The following is a 7,039-nucleotide window of genomic DNA, read 5'->3' as shown; positions in this document are numbered from 1 at the left end:
TAGTGAAAGGGTGAGGGTAACCACAGTGTTTGAGTGATTTGATAGGGTGAGATAACTCACTATGGCAATTACAGAGAGCCAAAAAAACGGCTATCACTAGATTCAAGGACGGACGGCAGGTGAAGGGATGGCCATGGAGCTGGAAATGACAACGAGGGAGTAGGGTAGGGGATACCAACCAGAGAAAATTTGAAAAATAATGGGAATGTGAAATTATGCTTTTCTCAAGCATTTGTTAAAGGAGCTCTATGTCTTGCTAGCTGTAGAAGATGGCGTGCCAAAAAAAGAAAGCCGTAGCATGTCATGTTTGGTGGTGCTCTAATCAATATGGCACTTGCAAGGCATGAGGAGTCTCGAGCCATCTCTCTCTCTCTCTCTCTCTCTCGTTGTTGGAGAAGATGTCTTGCTTGTGGTTAATCTGAGAGGTTGTTGTAGAAGACGCATTACTTGGGGTGTTGTCTGCGTAATTCCACATGCCTTCAAGGTAGAAGCAAAGGTGATTGCAATTTGCATCCCAAAGGAGAGGATAGGGGCACCGATAGAGCGGCAAGGAAATGAAGGGACGTGTGGAGGTGAGGCAACCATAGAGTGGTTCCCTCAAGTGGCTAGAGGAGTGGCCAAGGGAAGAGGGAGAGAGCACGAGGGGTCAAATCGAGAGACTCATGCACCAAGGCACATCAAGGAATCTGTCGAGTATTAGATTTTTTTTTTAAAGGTCTTGCCCTTAATTGAGCGCTTTATGCACACACAAAAAAAGGATTTTGGGTTGGGAATTTGAGAGGAAAGGAAAGTTTTTGTTTGTCATTTTCGCAGACGAGATGATTCTCTCTCTCTTGAATAACAGGTTTTGAGTTCAACTCTCCTCGTCGGATAGATATTTTCCTACGACGTTTAAATTCTCTTCTTCTTCTTCTTCTCCTCTCTCTCTCTCTCTCTCTCTCTCTCTCTCTCTCTCTCTCTCTCTCTCTCCCGCGCGCGGTAGGGCTTTGTACCTCTGTGCACAAGGAAAAACCGCAATCTTGGCGCAGGGTGCCTCGATATTTGACAAACCCGCAACCTTGGAGGGTTCCTATCTCCGTCTCAATGGTCGTTTTGCCCGTGAGACGGAGATATGAACTCAACAGAAGCGGCATAAGGTGAATAAGGTTGGGCGGTCGGCAGGAAGCTAATAGTATGCAGTCGGTTGGGAGGGATGCAAGAAGGGAGTGATTGGGATGCATGCAGGAAGGCGACAGTGTATTGCAGGGCTCTTCTTTGCCTGATTGTGTAGCTAGAGGAGAGTTGTGGACATCTCGCTGCAGTGTAGTGCAGTGCAGGCCTCACCTGAGCTAGCATTAGTGGACATCCCTCTGGTAAGTTGCTGCTTTTATGGGACATGTGATGCCTCTGCAATTAATGAGCCGCACAATGGCAGCACCCACCGAAGATACTTCCCTTTATGCAACCTTAATAAATGGGTTGGGTCTTTGAGGCCTTTATAGTCGCTGCAAATTCTGCACTATGGTCTTTGCTGTAGCAGATGATGGCTTTTTGAACAAGCAGAAAACTGTGCTGACTCAAGTAAGAGGCGCTTGTAAAGAAACATCAGTACATATAAATGTACTTCCAAGTTTGGAGGCTGCCAGGGCCCATCATCATCATCGACAACATTGTCATGTGGATTGTGTGCGTGTCTGTGAACAAGCTCAGAAAAAGTGTTTCTAAACCTGAGAGATGGATTAGCATACAATAAACACATGAAATTAAGGGCTTCGACCACTATGCAAATAAGTATATTCTTCAGTTGATAGTTATGTAGCAAAAAATTTATAAGGTGAGAGCTTAACTAAATTATCGTAAGCGAATATTAGCACCTGAGAACTTATTGAATCCCAACATGAGGTTGGTGAAGGAGCAGTTTGCGAGAGAGGGTGGCAAAGAGCCGGAGAAAGAGTTGTTCCCTAGCACTAAGTCGTTGAGGTTGGGGAAAAGAGTGCAGAAATCGGAAGGGATGTACAAATGGACGGTCCGCAAGGCAAACCAATTGAGGAGGATGGGTAGAGGAGAACCAGAGAACAAGTTCCCCTCCAGCTGAGATAGCAGACCGAACTCTGCAAGAAGGGAGCCCGACAGAGTCCAAATATTTACGATGCTGAAGAAGGTAAGATTGCGACAAGACCACGGCAGAGCAATCGGAATATCACCCCGCAACCTGTTGAAGGAGAGATCCAGGTGCTGCAACGCGCTGCAGTTGGCGAGGGTTGCGGGAATCACCCCTTGCAATATGCTGTAGCTTAAGTACAGGTGCGTCAACGTGGCAGAGAGGTTACTGCCAGCGCCGCACCAACTGTCCACTATCCTCGACAGATTGTTGTGGGACAGATCCAGGCGCTGTAGAGAGGGGAAGGAGAGAATTTACTCTGCGGCAGCGTGACTGTGTCTCAATTGTCGGATATCGAAATGGTATGGAGGAAGGTGCGACAATTAGGATAGCCAGCTGTTACGGCAGTGAGCCACAAAGGCCGAGACTGTCCATCTGCAGGGAGCGTGTGCTGCAGCCTGCTGGAGTTGTTGGTTATAATAAGAAGAGTGGAGTCTGGACGATTGATATTGCTGAGATGAGCATTTACACTGGAGTTGTTGGTCATAATAAGAAGAGTGGAGTCTGGACGACTGATATTGCTGAGATGAGCATTTACACACACACAGACACGTACACACACACACACATCACACATGCATGCATGCACAATTCCAAGCCACCATCTGCTCATGAAGCATGGACATTACTCCAAGCGCCCACATATTATACCTAACCTCAAACTGTTCCGATGATCATGGCAAAGAGCAAATATGGCCGATCTCTCCCCTCTGTCAGCTTGTCCTTGGGACATGCCGCCTGCTCTCTCTCTCTCTCTCTCTCTCTCTCTAGCTCTAGCTCTAGGGTAGAGGAGCCAGTAAGTAACAAGGCACCAGAAGAGAGACAAAAGTTAGAGACATAAATGACCCACTGAGTATTAAAATAAGGGCCTAAAGAGAGGCAAAATTTACAACGTGGCTCATTAAAAAATTGAAAATGCTGAAGGATTACAACTCCAAGCCAAGTTTTCAACTTTCGATACACACTCTGCTCCTCTTTACGCGTGTACGCCTCATAACTGGTGCACTCCACAGCCTTAAATCCTACATTCCGCATCTCCAAGTGACTTGCCACCTGCTCAATGACAACACACCCCTATCTCAGCAATAATGAACGATGCATTTATTTTTAAGAATCATGAATCAACATGAGAATTTCACGCCAACCTCAAGCAGAGCCTTTAACAACAAAACAGAACCTGACCATGACTCAGACCAGCATAAAAGCAACAACAAAACACCATCCCTACTAGATTGAGCTTCCCAGCCATAAGCAAGCATACGTGACCAGTATGAACAGAGCATATATCACTTAACTAGAGCAAAGTTCAATGTTGCACACACACTCTCATCCCTACGCTGCAAACCAGATTCACAGTTTCCAGCCTCACTGTCCCATTATGCAAATCCTCCTCAATGGCATCTGTAGCTCCCTGCGAGTGTAAAGCTTGCCTAGTTGAAAGACACCCACAGTTGGAAGGTCTACTTTGCACATCTGTTTTAATACATAAGCACGGTGGTCGAGGGTGTTGCTGCAGAAGAGTACATGTACAACCCATTTACCATTGCAAAAACCCCAAAAGAAAGCAGGCTCCTTTCATCGGCATCAAGCAAAGCACTTCAACGCCAAAACCCACAAAAAGACTTGCAAGCCCTGAAAAAGAGCAACCAACAGATCCGGAGACAACGCAACATGTCCCAAAGAAGCGCTTCTCTGTAAAGGAATACGCAAAACTTCTTCTCGATTTTCAATAATTTCCTTGATAATGTAAGTAATCTCTTTCAATCGTCTATATTTCAAATCATCTGATTTAACAGTATGACCTAATATCTATGGTTTGACAGTTGATAATTTCATATTTACCTTGAAATTAACTTTTGATGACTTAAAAAAAAACACAGCCATTAAATGTGTGAATATTTCAGTACTCTAAAATAGGTGCATTTTCCCAATTAATAATCCCTCTTCATTTCTCACTTAATCAAATCTGTGTGCAGAAATCATGGCAAAGAAAAGTACTAAGACTACAGCCAAGAGCCAAGACCAACAGTCAACAGAGAAGAGTACTTGGACTGCAACCAAGAGCCAAGACAAGCAGTCGACAGAGAAGAGTACTAGGACTGCAACCAAGAGTACACGATTGCCTCGTCCTATCACCAAAAGACAATGCATGAAGAAGGTAGCTTTCACAACTCCACCAGACAAAGAAAAGGTTGGCATCAAAAAACCACACCATCCACTTGAAAGCAAAGACAAGAGAATTAAGAAGCAATCGCATCGAAGATCAAACAAAAATCCTCCTCTTGCTCTCATAACAAAAGCCATATTTCAAAAGTCAAGATCAAGTACACCTACTACTCCAGCTCAAACCTCTTCCAGAGGTAGGAGAAGATCCTCCAAATACACCAAAGAGGCCAACAGCCCGCACTAAGCTGTCATGGACAACAGAAGATATGGCCAAAGCTCTCCATGCACGAGAACATGGACTTTCTCTAAACAAATGTTCCATACAATTTGGCATTAGCAGAGGTGCAATTGCTAATTGGGAAGAGGGTAGGACTCAAACAAAAAGGAAAGGACCCCCCACCACTCTCACTACCGCCGAAGAAGAAGCATTGCTTCAATGGATTTTTTTAAAGTGTGACTCTGGTCATGGAGTTTCTGTGACAGATGTAAAGCTCAAAGCTGCAGAAATTTGTCAAACAAGAAACACACTTTTTTCAAATGGCATTCCAGGCAGAAGCGGTGGGATGGATTTCGCAAGCGGCACCCAACTCTGGTTTTTCGAGTTACCGAGAGCCTACACCAGTCAAGGGTGTTAGAGCTATATATGGCTCACTCTACTGAACTTGGTCTCACCTATATATTTGTATCTTGTCCTCAATATGAATCAGTTTTTGGGAGCGTATATGGTGTGTCTCTTGTCTCGTCTCTCTCTCTTTCTCTCTACATCTCAACATGGTATCAGAGCGGTAACGATCACGCGCCGATTCAATTCATGGTGACACAACAGTATGTGTATGCGATTCGCATGTAAGATTCAAAATTGCTACAAATTTTATTTATGAGCGTTGATTCTTGTTAATTGTGGTTGTTTTGTGTTAAGAATAATATGATTAGTGTTTTATGTGGCGTTTATTTCTAATCAATCTAATCGTTGATTACATTTTCTTGTTGATGACACCCTGAACTTCATCTCAAATTTTCTTGTTGTTCTGCTCAAAATTTGGAGGAACGGGAAAAGTGCAATGCGCAATGGCACTTTTCATCCAAAACTTGTTCGTCTCCTCGAGATCTTCGATTTGAGTTCTAGGTTTGCATCAATCGGAGTTCGCAGCAGATAGTTATGTTGTTTTTACTGCAATTGAGCTCGACGCAGCTTTCTTCGTCCTACTTCTTCGTGAAGCGTCCGCAATCGTTTTTCTTATTTTGGCATTAACTTTTTTGAGAAGATTTAGCTTTTCGCTATTCGTATTGTGGCCGTCAATCTTGCGTCTCACGCCACTCTATTTCGAGGACTCGTTTATTATTAACGTCTCCTTTACCCTGCCTTTTTTGGGTGACGTCTCTCACATCTTTGGACGTTCCTTGAGCATCCTTCTTACGTTTATCGTTGACAGAACGTAGTACTTATATCTCTCTCATTCTCAATTGCGGCCTTCACCATATATGGTGTGCAGATTCTGCGATCTTATCTTATACGTCTTCTCGCAACAAGATATGGCCATGAATATTCTCGTCAACGGCTTTCCTTCTGGCCAGCGTTCTGTTCCTCCTTTCCAAGGTCAAGGATTTCTAGGATGGAAAGCAAAGATGTTGTTCATTCTTGAAGGCGATGAACTCTCCGATGTTGTTCTTGGAAATCGTGTTTGTCCGCCTTAGCCGGTTGATACGGATAATGATAACATGCTTACCACTAAAGGACCTATATTTGAAGATTGGAATGTTGCCTATACGGATTGGCAGCGACGTGATAAAGCAGCTCGTCTGTATATTCTTTCTGATCTTACTGATTCTCTTTTGCTTGATATGTATGAACTGCCTACTTCCCACGACATATGGAAGTACCTTATTGCAAACTTTCAGAAGAAATCTGTTACAGAAATACTTTATAAGGGTTTCTTAACAAGTTACAATATAAAGTTGGTACTGCCATGACGGAACATATTCAATCTTTCAAATCTATTATTAATCAACTTGTTGCTGCCCGTGATCCTGTTCCACAAAAGCAACTGATTACACTTCTCCTTGATACGGTGAAGGACTCTTCTTATGATAACATTGTTACTATTCTCTCTAATAAAGATGGTCTTGATTTCGACCAAGCCTGCATGTCTTTAATTGAATACTCTCAATGTCAAGAACGTCGGAATGCTGGTCACGATACAGCTATGATTTCACAAGAGGACACTGAGTCACAACAGATGGAACGTGCTTTTTATGCTCGAAGGCGTCCATTTCAACGAGGAAACCGCAGAGGTGGCCGTCGCGGTAATATTTTCTCTCGTCTCAAATTTCCTAATAAGCAATGTTCTTACTGCAACAGAAATGGCCATACTGAAGATGATTGTTGGGCACGTCAATATGATAAAGAACACAATATTACCACAAAACAACCACGTTTATCTAGAGACTCTTCTTCTTCTTTTTGTGAATATTGTGGACGATCTGATCATCCCACTCATATGTGCTATAAGCGTCGATTCGACACAGATCGGAATAGAGCATATGCTACTGAACATCGAAACAACATAGTACCAGAAACAAGCTGCGTCCTATGTTCAGTTGCTCCAGACAGAATACTTCATGTACGTGATGGATCACTTTTTATTGTCGATTCTGGTGCTACACGAAATATGACATATAAGTCTAAGTGAGTCCATAACTATCATCCACTGCCAGTTCAACGTGTTGGTTATC

At 43.5% G+C, this 7,039-nt stretch overlaps 1 pseudogene; it reads left to right on the top strand.

Annotated features, from left to right (window-relative positions):
- The first annotated feature begins 4,289 nt into the window (after positions 1–4,289).
- On the top strand, positions 4,290–4,941 carry LOC147462619 (uncharacterized; annotated as a pseudogene).
- Positions 4,942–7,039: the final 2,098 nt, after the last annotated feature.

This window comes from Adiantum capillus-veneris, chromosome 2, assembly GCF_014529385.1.
Source record: "Adiantum capillus-veneris isolate H3 chromosome 2, ASM1452938v2, whole genome shotgun sequence".
NCBI classification, from domain to species: domain Eukaryota; kingdom Viridiplantae; phylum Streptophyta; class Polypodiopsida; order Polypodiales; family Pteridaceae; genus Adiantum; species Adiantum capillus-veneris.
The sequence above is the reverse complement of the archived record's forward strand: the minus strand, read 5'-3'. Positions and strand labels throughout refer to the sequence as shown.